Source organism: Lagenorhynchus albirostris, chromosome 2 (genome assembly GCF_949774975.1).
Source record: "Lagenorhynchus albirostris chromosome 2, mLagAlb1.1, whole genome shotgun sequence".
NCBI classification, from domain to species: Eukaryota; Metazoa; Chordata; class Mammalia; order Artiodactyla; family Delphinidae; genus Lagenorhynchus; species Lagenorhynchus albirostris.
Genome location: NC_083096.1, coordinates 31883534 through 31896090, shown reverse-complemented (window position 1 = coordinate 31896090; position 12557 = coordinate 31883534).

Here is a 12557-nt window from a genome sequence, read left to right as displayed (position 1 = left end):
AAACAACCCCCAAATATGTGAAGCAAACATTGACAGAATTGAAGGAAGAAATAGATAGTTCTAAGATAATAGTTGGGGCTTCCCTAGTGGCGCAGTGGTTGAGAGTCCGCCTGCCGATGCAGGGGACACAGGTTCGTGCCCCGGTCCAGGAAGATCCCACATGCTGCGGAGCGGCTGGGCCCGTGAGCCATGGCCGCTGAGCCTGCATGTCCAGAGCCTGTGCTCCACAATGGGAGAGGCCACAACAGTCAGAGGCCCGCGTACCGCAAAAAAACAAAATAGTACATTAAATTAAATAATAGTTGGAGATCAATACTTTGCTTTCAATAATGGATAACACATCTAGACAGAAGATCAGTAGAGAGGAAGGGGGACTGAATAACACATTTAACCAACTAAACCTAACAACCATATATAGATCACTCCACTCAACAACAGCAGAATACACATTTTTCTCAAGCACACATGGAACATTCTCCAGTATAGACCATATGTTAGACCACAATACAAGTACCAATACATTTTTAAGAAACTGAAATCATACAAAGTATCCTCTTTAGCCACAGTGAAATGAAGGTAGAAATCAATAACAGAACCATTGGTAGCCATTTCCCATCATGCCTGCCACACATGAAGGGAAAAACATAATGTACCATTTAGAAAAGTGGGAAAGAGGACTTACCATTGACACAGAGTGTGTGCTGTTTCCTGTTGTCAGGGATATAAATAAATTAGCATCATTTATTCATTAGTGTGTTAATTTCTTGGTCAGTCACTGGGCAGCCAGTGTTTCTGCCTGATGGGAAGATTTCCTATACTCAGTGTTGAGTGGAGCCAACCTTGAAAGGGACATTTAAAAGGATTATACTGTGATGGGCTTCACAGTACCCTTCCTCCTATGCCAGTATTTAGGTTGGGGTATTTCCATGCAGTGTGTACAATCGTAGGCCCCGGGTCACCAGAATTTAGTTGGATTCATTTTGTTAATACATTCCCTCAGTACTTTGTCTTTTATTTCACTGTTGCATTTACTTCATTCTTTATTATCACTGCAACACAACTTTGTTTCCTGTTCAGATGCCAAAAAGTGGATATCAATACCTCCTGAGTTTTACACATCACAGATCAGTTTTAGATATCAGGGACAGAGACAGCAACTATTTCCAATGACATTGAGACATACTTTGAACATGTGATTAACATGTTGAGTGTTGAAATGTGTGTCGAGCTCATTATACTTGCTCTAAAAGGTTTCAAACTGCAAAGATTTAAAACTCTTTATCTTTGAATAGTTTTCCTGTGCTATCCCTTTGTGTCAGACTGTTAATGTGCAGTCTGGCACCTTCAAATAATGTGGCTTTGTAACCAACTATTTACATGTTGTTTTATCCACAGAGAATCTTTTTTTTAAAATAAATTTATTTATTTTTGTCTGTGTTGGGTCTTTGTTGCTGCACACGGGCTTTCTCTAGTTGGGGCAAGCGGGGGCTACTCTTCATTGTGGTGTGCAGGCTCCTCATTGCTATGGCTTCTCTTTCAGAGCACGGGCTCTAGGCGCTGGGGCTTCAGTAGGTGTGGCACGCGGGCTTCAGTAGTTGTGGCTCATGGGCACTAGAGCACAGGATCAGTAATTTTGGCGCACGAGCTTAGTTTCTCTGCAGTATGTGGTATCTTCCTGAACCAGGGCTTGAACCCATGTCCCCTGCACTGGCAGGCAGATTCCCAACTACTGTGCCACCAGGGAAGTCCCCACACAGAGAATCTTAAGGTCAAGACATACACCTCGGTTAACTACATTCCTCCTGTTCAAATTTCCCTCATCTTTACTTCATCTTCTGTCTATGTTTCCTTGGCCCTATTTATATTAAGTGCTTTTGCCATTATATTTGATTGTGTGTATTCCAGTGAGTTACCACAATGCTTTATGAGACATGGTAGGATATAAATGCATTTAAGTAATATATATATATATATATATATAGTTTGCTTGAGTGCAGTGTTTTTTGTTTTCTGTACTGAATTCATTAGCATGGGTCAGTATAAAATTTAGCATAGGTCTATACGTAATTTGTAAACTAATGAAGTCTTAAAAGTGAGGAATTAAGTCTTTTAAATTTAATTATTTATTGTAAAGAGCAGAACAGCATACATAAGCAGGTGCCTAATGAAAACTTGTATTCTAATTTGGAACTCTCATGAACACCTATTTTTTTGTTCTTCTAATGGTATGATTGTAGGCCATATGATTATTTTTATTTTTATTGCTTTAACTTTAGAACAATGAAACATTCGTAAATTTTTAAAAGTATTTTTCTTTTTTTGATGGGGGTGGGATACTGGAGAAATGAAAGGTCAAACACCTATTGAGGAATCCATACTTGTCTATATATTGTGTACTTTTATTTCAATAACTGATTTAAAATTCCTAAAAGGATGTTATAATAAGTTATTATGCCATTTTACAGACTGAATTAAGTGAATTTCAGGGAGGTATGAAACTTGCCTAAGGCTATCCAGCTGCCAAGCAGTAGGAGTGAGAATTAAATCCAGGTATACCTATCGCCAAAGTTTCTGCTCATCCCTTTACATCATCCACTTTTAATAGCCAATGCTTTCCTGCTTACAAATATGACTGATGTTTCCAGATAGTCAACATTGCTTTTTAACCAGATAGAAAAATTACTGTTGATTCTCTAAAGACATATTCCTTTTCCATTAAGTGACTTTAGTTGTTCAAATAATACTTCCAGACAGTAGTAATCATACAGTTGGAGACTAAGAACAGAACTCAGGGATGTGTCTAGCAGTCAGTAAAGACCAACTGGGCTCACTGAATGATATTTACAGTCATTTCCTCTAGACTAACATAATCTTATTAATAAGACCCTAATAATTCACAGTACTGCCCTTACCTGATCGTTTGTTCTTCTCCCTCTATCACACTCTCTTTCCCCATATTATTATTATTTTTGACAATTTTTGGTGAATTAAATTTAGGGATTAGTATTCAGGACTACTAGTCACAAAAGCAGAGAATACTAGCTCATACCAAAGGAATAAAATAGAGAAAAATGATAAATTATATGAATACACACATGTACCAACTATATGTTGCACTTCTCCAAAATCTATTCGGTATCTGCACATTTATTGTACATTAGCAGTTAAGACTAGAAATGAGCGTATCACTCTGTTAACAAGATACAGAAAACAGACCCAAATATGGAAATTACTAGCAATGAGAATGGGGAAGAAAGACTATAACAAGGAATGTACATGAAATTTTTGTTTCCTAGCTATGATGCCAAATATTGAACTTTCAACTTGAGAAAAGGAGGCCATAAAAAGTTGTATTAGTTTCCTAGAGCTGCCATGACAAAGTACCAGAGACTGAGGAGGTTAAACAACAGAAATTTACTCACTCACAGGTCTAGAGGCTAGAAATCTGACATAAGGTGTCAGCAGGATTGATTTCTTCTCAAGTATCTCTTCTTGGTTTGTAGATGCCACGTTTTCCTTTTGTCTTCACATGGTCTTCTCTCTGTGCATGTCTAAGTCCTAATATTTTCTTTTCATAAGGACACCAGTCATATTGGATTAGAGCCCACCCATTTGACCTCATTTGACCTCAATTACCTATTTAAGGGCCTTATCTCCAAATACAGTCATATTACGAGGTATTGGGGGTTAAGACTTCCACATATTAACTTGAGCAGGACACAATTCAGCTGATAATAGAAGATAAGAGTAATTTAAACAAGTAAGTAACTATTGTTTACAGTGAGTTGCTTAAGGATATGAATTTACTCAAGAAAAACAAGAAGAAATTACATAACACTGTACATTATACAAAGATATTAAATTAATCATCATAACATCCTGTGAGATGGGCATTAAATTAGACTAAGCAAGATGAAGCAACTTATCCAGAATTGTAGAGTTGGTACTTTCCAGAATTTAAACCAGGTATTTTCCTAGTTCCATTCTACGTTATATATTCATTTCATTATTTGAAATGAATTTTGAGTCTTCATTTTGCTTAGTTTCTGAAGTTATATGGGGATAGAATGGAGTTGGATATTTTCAGTGACATTCACACATGGGGAAGGAAATTGAGTCCAGAAGCTTCAGCAATGTTTCCATGGAGAATGCTAACAACAGAACCAGAAACACCGTTATCCTTTTGGTTCAGTGATCTTTCCTAAAGCACTACAAGAATCAATTTTAAGAAGCCCAATGTTTTCCAAACTTTCACCAATGGGCTCTGTAGGGTCCTCTAACAATATCTAAGAGACTAGTTTCACATTCCAAGCCACTTAAGACAAGGAGTTCTGATTGTTCTCTTTCAGGAAATCATAGCTGGTAATTTAGGATATTTTCTTCAGGGCCCAGTCAAAACCTAATACACAGTAATAATCATTGTTAATGGCATTTTTGACAACGATTAATCAGGTATCAAAGAGGTCTATAAATTCGGAGAAATTATGATCAAAGAGAAACATAGACCACAGATATTTAATTAATGCTCAATTATTTAAGAGTTTAACTTTGGTTAACCTAATTTTCCTTCTTCTAGACAATTTCCAATTCATCTCCACAAAAGACCAGAATAATCACCTTCCAATACAAGATTTATTGTGTTCCTTTAATTAAAAGCATACAGTGACTTCTACATTCACTCCACCAAGTTTTGCTAGGAGAGAAAAGGAGACATTATATTTTGTCTTGAATTAGATATGCCACCATACTTGACTTAGCTCATCATACTGGAAACATTTTGACAGCAGATTCTACAGTCTTGTCTTACATCCTCTACGGAATCAAGCCAAGGGAATCACACACAGTTACAGCTGGAAAAACATTTGTTCTGGGTTAACACTTTTAGCCTTTACCACCAAGACTTTATCACCAAGATCTATCTTTACAGTCTCTAAACAGGAGACCTTCTTGCCTTCCATTTTCATATTGACTAGGAAGGTAAAGGGAAGAACTGAGAAGTACCCAAAGGCAGCCAGCACAGATAAATCATCTGTGGAGATATTGTTTCTTTCAAAAGATATAAACATAAGAGGAAGTCCTAGTGTTTGAAACAATTGTGCATAATAAAATTCCATGAAAACCTAGAAATCCAGATGCAGATCAGTAACATATTGGTTAAATAAGCTGTTATGTTCATGCAATGGACAAGTGTACATACATTAAGAAGAACGAGATACTCTTTTCTATGAGATTTTTTCACTGAACTCATCAGTGCTGCAAAAACAATGTTATATAATACTTTTTCTTTAACATTATATCAGGCATCTTCATCTTGTCCTGCATTTATTGCCAGTGTTACTGAAGTTTATCATTTACCTCTTTCTCTTTTAGACATATAATTTCTTTTTATTTTGGAAGCATTCATCAATCCCTATTTTATTCTTTCTTTTAAATTACAAATGAATATTGAATTTTATAAAATATTTTTTGGGGAATATTTCAAGTGATTGTATAGTTTTGCTCTCCTTGGACCTTGTTATATGGTAAATTATATTTTGTTATTTTATATTATGCTATTTATTATATATTGTATTATGTTTGCTAATTACATTTATTATATAATTACATTATAATTAAGGTAGCATTTTGTTTTAGATAGACAAAACAAGCAGTGGAATAGGAAGCATCTTAAAATTAGATGCAAGAGCATAAGGGAATTGAGATTAAAATAAAATTCACGTTTTGGATCAGTAGCAAAAATTATTCAACGAAAGTGGGAATATATGGCTATCATTACTAAATTCTAGATACAGCAGCTAGTTAAAAGTTAAAAAAATAATGAAACTGTAGAAGTATCAGAAACCTGGGAGACTTGAAATAAATTATTCATGAGGAATACCTTTCTAAGATACAAAGAAAAAAGGATACATTTAATTATATAAGAATTAAATTTTTCCCCATGGCAAAATGCACTACAAAGGTCAGAAAACAAGCAAAAGAAGTTGGGAAATATATTTAGAAATGGATATGCTTTCTTTACAACTTTTGAGAGAAGCACTTGTTTCTTTTTCCTTTAACCTGTTATGTGGGTATTAATCTATAATGTAAGTGCATGGTTCCTTTCCTTTAACGTGTAATGTGAGATTTAATCTATATGGTAAGGGCATGGTTCCTTTCCTTTTATCTGTAATGTGAGTGTCAACACGGGGCACTGTTTCCAAGCATAGACTTTGGATGTTCCTGTACTGGTCCCATCACTGACCATCCACAAAAACTTACAAATGTTGCTTTACTTTCCTGGGGGTTAGAGTCTTAGCTAAGAAATGGAAGGAAAATAGAACTTTCCCCCAGGGGTGATAGAAGGTTTAAAGGAGTAAATATGTAAGTGACTTAGCACAGTGCCTAGTACAAGAGAGATCAATATAAGTACTTATCAATTTTTTAAAGAGACAGATGAAAGAAACAAAGTGTGGTGATTTCAATCTATTGATATATATTCTTTTTTTTTTTTTTTTTTTTGCGGTATGCGGGCCTCTCACTGTTGTGGCCTCTCCCGTTGCAGAGCACAGGCTCCAGACGCACAGGCTCAGGGGCCATGGCTCACGGGCCCAGCCGCTCCACAGCACGTGGGATCCTCCCGGACCGGGGCACGAACCCGTGTCCCCTGCATTGGCAGGCGGACTCTCAACCACTGCGCCACCAGGGAAGCCCCTATTGATATATATTCTTGACATTAAACTACCTTTTCATTCATTGGATGACCTAACTTGCTCATGCTTTTTCTTACTCTAGTGAACTTGGGTAGCTAATATCATAGTTTAAAATTTTTCCTTTTATATTTACAAGTAAATTTGACCTGTAAATTTCTTTTTCCTTACAGTCCTAATCTATTTTCAGTATTAGGATTATATAGACTTCATAAGATGAATAAAGGAGCATTCTTCCTTCACTACTCTCTAGAAGTTTTTCTTTGTTAATATTGACGTTATCTGTTTAATAGAAGTTTGATAGAATTCACCTCCCAAATGATCTGGCCGGGTCTGGTATTTTCTTGGTGAAAGACTGTAAACTATTGACTTAATTCCTTTACTGGTGAAAGAACTCCAGCTATAAATTTCCTCTTGTGTCAGTTTTGGTAAACTTTAGGAGCTAGGAAATTGTCCACTTTACAGAAATGTTCAAATTTACTGGCATTTCATATATTCTCTGTTTGTACTCTGCTATAACATGGTCCTGATTCTTTCTGTATATTATTTACTTATGTTTTTGTTTTGCTTAATCAAAGTATGTTTTTTAAATCTTTTCAAAGAATATTCTTTTGACTTACTAAATCACCTCAATTTTATACTTTTTTCTGTTTTATTAAGTTCTGCTCATATCTTTATTATCTATTTTTTCTATGTTCTCCAGCGTTTATTGTTTCGCTCTTCTGATGTCAATTAAAACACTTGGTTATTAATTTTAATAAATCTTTTTACTTATAAATAGTTGAACCTTTTTGAAGATTCCAGCTTAGTTGTAAGTATCTAAGGGTCAGCTCCTCCTCATAGTTGCTGGCCTAAGGCTTAGTTCACCCTATAGCAATGTATATATTGACATTTTTTCCCCTCGACTTTCTGTGTTTTGCTACTTCTCACTTATCTTTGCAGAGAAGCCCTTTGAAATAGCCTTAACTTATTTTACAGTCAATAAGTCTTTAAAATAATGTATTTTTTAAGATAAATCTACTTATATAATTAGGCAGAAAATCTGATCTGCCATATTTTTAAAAACAGCATAATTTCACTCTTCTCCATGATTAATCTGCTGTATTACACGACCTTCGAGTTTTTAGCTTTATCAATGCCATGTACTTTAAAAATGTTTTAAAGATCCTACCCAGTCTTTTAAAACATCCTTGCTCCTTGTTTCAGTTCTAGTTTTATGTATATTTTCTGCCTGGCACCTGATTATTCCAATATCTGATGGATGGCCTTGGGAATCTAATTCTGGTATTGATTGTTTTTGCTGATTCTCTCCACTTGTAGCTGATTTCTTCATTATTGTGTAAATTTAGATCATGAGCTCATGTTTAGCTAAACTTTATCTGTGGGAACGCTATAGGCCTGTTTTGAAGGTCTACCTCTCCAGAAAGGGTTTAGTTTTGTGTTTGGAATACCACCGATTTGGGAGCATTTTAAGTTAATTTCTTAGCTTCTGTTTGCAAGACCGCACATAAATTTGCAACCCAAACACTGTGAACACAGATCTGGGGTTTAGAATTCTCAAGATTTCCTACCTGTTTCCTACCCAGAGCAGAGGCCAAGAGAATTTGGTCTTAGTCTCCCTTTGCCAGCAGATATTTTTTCTTCTGGCACACCCTTTCATTAAAGGTGAAGCTAGGGACAGATAGGTTTCTAACTTCCCATCTAGTAGGGATGGAGTCTTACCTCCTGCCTCCCATGTGGTCATGGCCATTTAAAAGCAAGTCTCTATACCAGGTGTGTCATTCAACTACGGCCTGTATTCCAACTCCAGACAGCTGCCTATTTTTTATGGCCTATGAGCTATGAATAATTTTCACATTTTAACTGGTAACATTTTAAATGGTTACCTAAGTACCTAAATAATATCCTCAATTTCGCCTCTTTGGTCTACAAAGCCTAAAATATTTGCCATTTGGCTCCATAAAAACAGGATTTCCAGCTTCTGTTCTAAGCTATCAAGATCTTCAATCCACTCTTAATATAGCTATAACTCTCACACATGTACCACCCTTCTTTCATGGGTCCTGGAAATTTCTACTGCAAACTTCAAAAATCAACCACGCACTTAAAAATAAGTTGTGTACATTTAACCTAGCATACCTAGCCCTTTCCTTTTAGGAGACCTTTTCAAGTAATCTTGTCCACCGTATTCTTCAGAGCTTCATTAATAATGGCAAAAAATTAAAACAACTTAACATTCAACAAATGGGAATTGTTCATAACAATTATTAGAAGCACATATAGTAGAAAATTATAAACTGTTATTGAAACAGTGAGACATAACTAGTTTTATTCTTAGAGAACTATGTTTATTTAGGTCCCTTCTGTTTAAATAAGTATATTTCTGTGTATATATGTATATAGTCATGTATTTATATACACATACATTATTTGTATGATATATTTATATAAACATATGAAATACATACCTATACACATACCTTTGATTTATATTTGTATACATACACAGGAATATAATTATATGTATTATATATATACATTGAACTGAAAACTGGTATTATACATATATATCATTTATAAATGTGTGTATATGTGTATGTGTAGAAAAGCAGGTTGAGAGATATGTAAGCATGAGTTAGACAGGGTTCAAGATTTTAAAACTAGTTATGTGTAGGTAGTGAGGTTAAGGCCCATTTGATTGAAAATATTGCATATTTTTACATCAATTGTTATGATGAACAGATTCCTATGTAAATAAAATTATAAATAGCTATACATACTCATATGTGTAATATATAATTAAAAAATATATAGTTTTATATATGTATTATATGTATATTATATAGTACAATTGTCTTATACTAATACATTATATATTGTGTTATGTAGAATATATTAACTATAGTGTATTATATCAGATAATAATAATTACATATTTATATATTATGATATAATTGTTTTATAATCAATATTACAGGATAGATCATATTAATATTATGAACATATTAACCATATAAATACATTTCATTACTCATATATTTTGTATATAATATATGCCAGGCAAAAATATATATTAATATAATACATAATTGTTATACATTAAGGTAAATATTAATATATTATATTTATACATCAATATAATATTTAATATTGGTATATTTATATTATATTTAAAATATACATAGCTAATGCTCTTTAAAGCCATCTGCTACAAGAAGTAGAATGAGACCAGGAGTATGGCCAAAGCAAATTCTAAAAATATTAGATTACTTATATTCATTTATATGTCATTTTCCTGGAATGTGCATCTGGCTATTAGAGAGCACACACAGCAAAATCAACAAAAAGTGCCCAAGAGGACATAGGATCCATTATTTATTGGAACCTCAAAGGAAACACAGTGTTATTCAGTCCCCCATCAAAGAGCCAAGAGCAAACCTTGAAGCACCCAGTAAAAGCCAATTCAAACAAAAAAGCTTTTCCACTTAAACTGGAAAAAGTTAAGTTCCCAAGAGACCCCCTACATCAACCACCGAAGCTCATTTGGCAGTAAAAACAATAATGTTCACCGAACAACAAGAAACCCAAAACAATAGTTGTTTTACAAAAAACAAAAAAAAGCAGCTAATTAGTGTCTTTACTGTTTGAAAGAAGGGGGTGGGAAGTGGGCAGAAGACCTGACAGGAAAGATAAAAAGAAAAGGAAAAGGAAAATAAAAGTTTCCAGTTTGACACTCAAGCTGTCTTCTGCATCCATTTTCTCAAGACCACCAAGTCAATGTGGAGGCATTTCCTCCTTCCCTTTTCTTTTCATGAGACTGATCACAACCAGCACTACATGTGTGAATGAGCTGTGAGTAAAGTACTGAAGTAGAGGAGACCTAAAGTGAAACGTCCTCATGAATGTCCATGTGGCTGAGCAGGAAGTTAACCTTTCATAGATGTGCTAAAGAAGAATAGCTGGGTTTTATTTTATTTACTTTTCCCTGGACTTTGTTGAATGACTGTCATCTACAAGTTCAGGCTACTTTTTGCTGAGGATTAATGCACTGGGAGAGCTGAGAGAACACTGAACAGTAGAGCTGTCTTTTTCTTGACCAGTTCACCTTACTTTTCCAAACTCTAAGTCTTTCCCTAATTCTTTCTCCTTTGTATTGTAGTAAAATGAACATAACACAAAATTCACCATTTTGATCATTTTACAATTCACTGTACCATTCAGTGGAATTTAGTACTGTCACAATGTTGTGCAACTATCACCACTGCCTAGCTGCAAAACATTTTCATCACCCCAAGAGGAAACATACACCCATTTTAAGGAGTCATTCCCACTTTCTCTCTGTTCCAAACCCCTGGCAACCACTAATATATAATATTTTCCGTGTGTATGGATTTGTCACTGCTGGACATTTCGTATAAATGGAACCATACAATATGTAGCCTTTCGTGCCTGACTTCTTTCACTTAGTTGCATCCACGATGTAGCATGTATCAGTAATCCATTCACTTTTATGGCTGAATTCCCTGATCCTGTTTTCTTCATACTGTTTGAATATAAAATTAAAAATATCTTGAGAGTGAAGCTCTGTTTTAATGGCACATCTATGAGGCCAATTCATTTAAAGAAGGTGAAAATGGAGATATTGTTGTGAAATGATAATGGTTGAGAAGCCTCAGCCAATTTGATAATGAAAAGTTTGGGAAATGTTGCAAAAAATTATCTGCTTTATATTAAAAGCCTTTTAAGCAAGGATTCAGGAGATTGTCTTTTTCTTGCAGGTAACTTAAATGAGTCAGAAGGAAGTAACTGCCCTTTAAAACAGATGTTGAAAGGATTCTATTTATTCTTAATAGACGAATGGCAGTACAGGTAGTTCACATCCAATATGGACTCCCTGTCCAAACACTGTTTATCGTTCTAACCACCATTATCGAATTATATTTCTTGAGAGTAAGGCAGCTCAATTCCTGCATATTACTTTTTAAAATTCATCTATCAAATCCATTAATACAGTATAAACAAGAGATGTTCATGCTTCAGTGCAGTTCAAATATCAAGTATAAAGAACCCCCAGTAAGAATCCTATATCACTTGCCAGAATGTGGTCAGCTCAGGGGTGCTTTGCTAGCTGAAAGACACTTTCATTATTAAGAGGATAGAGGCTGTTTAAGAGGGATGAGAGCCAAAAAATGTTAACTACATGTATGTGTTAAGAACAGTGCCAGGTTATCTCATATTCTATATCAGTCAAGGCTCACCATTTCACATATGTGAAAAGCAAAGTTAAAAGTGTTTTAGTAGGGCTTCCCTGGTGGCACAGTGGTTAAGAATCTGCCTGCCAGTGCAGGGGACACGGGTTTGAGCCCTGGCCTGGGAAGATCCCACGTGCCACGGAGCAACTAAGACCATGCGCCACAACTACTGAGCCTGCGCTCTAGAGCCCATGAACCACAACTACTGAAGCCCACACACCTAGACTCCGCGCTCAGCAACAAAGAGAAGCCACCACAATGAGAAGACCGCGCACCTTAACAAAGAGTAGCTCCCGCTCACCGCAACTAGAGAAAGCCCGCACATAGTAAGGAAGAGCCATCGCAGCCAAAGATAAATAAATAAATCTATTTTTTAAAAAAGTGTTTTATTAACTTACTAAAAGGCATGCAATCAGTAAATTTGAGCAAGAATTCAATCCCAAATCTGTCACATTGAAGTTTAAGCTAATACTTGAGATTAATAAAAACAGCACTAAATTAAAAGTTCAGAGATATTTTTAATTTCATACTCTTTCACTAACACTCTTTGGAGATAAATCATTTCTTTTATATGGGCCTTAGTTTTCACAACTATAATAGTTGGAAGCTTGACTAGATG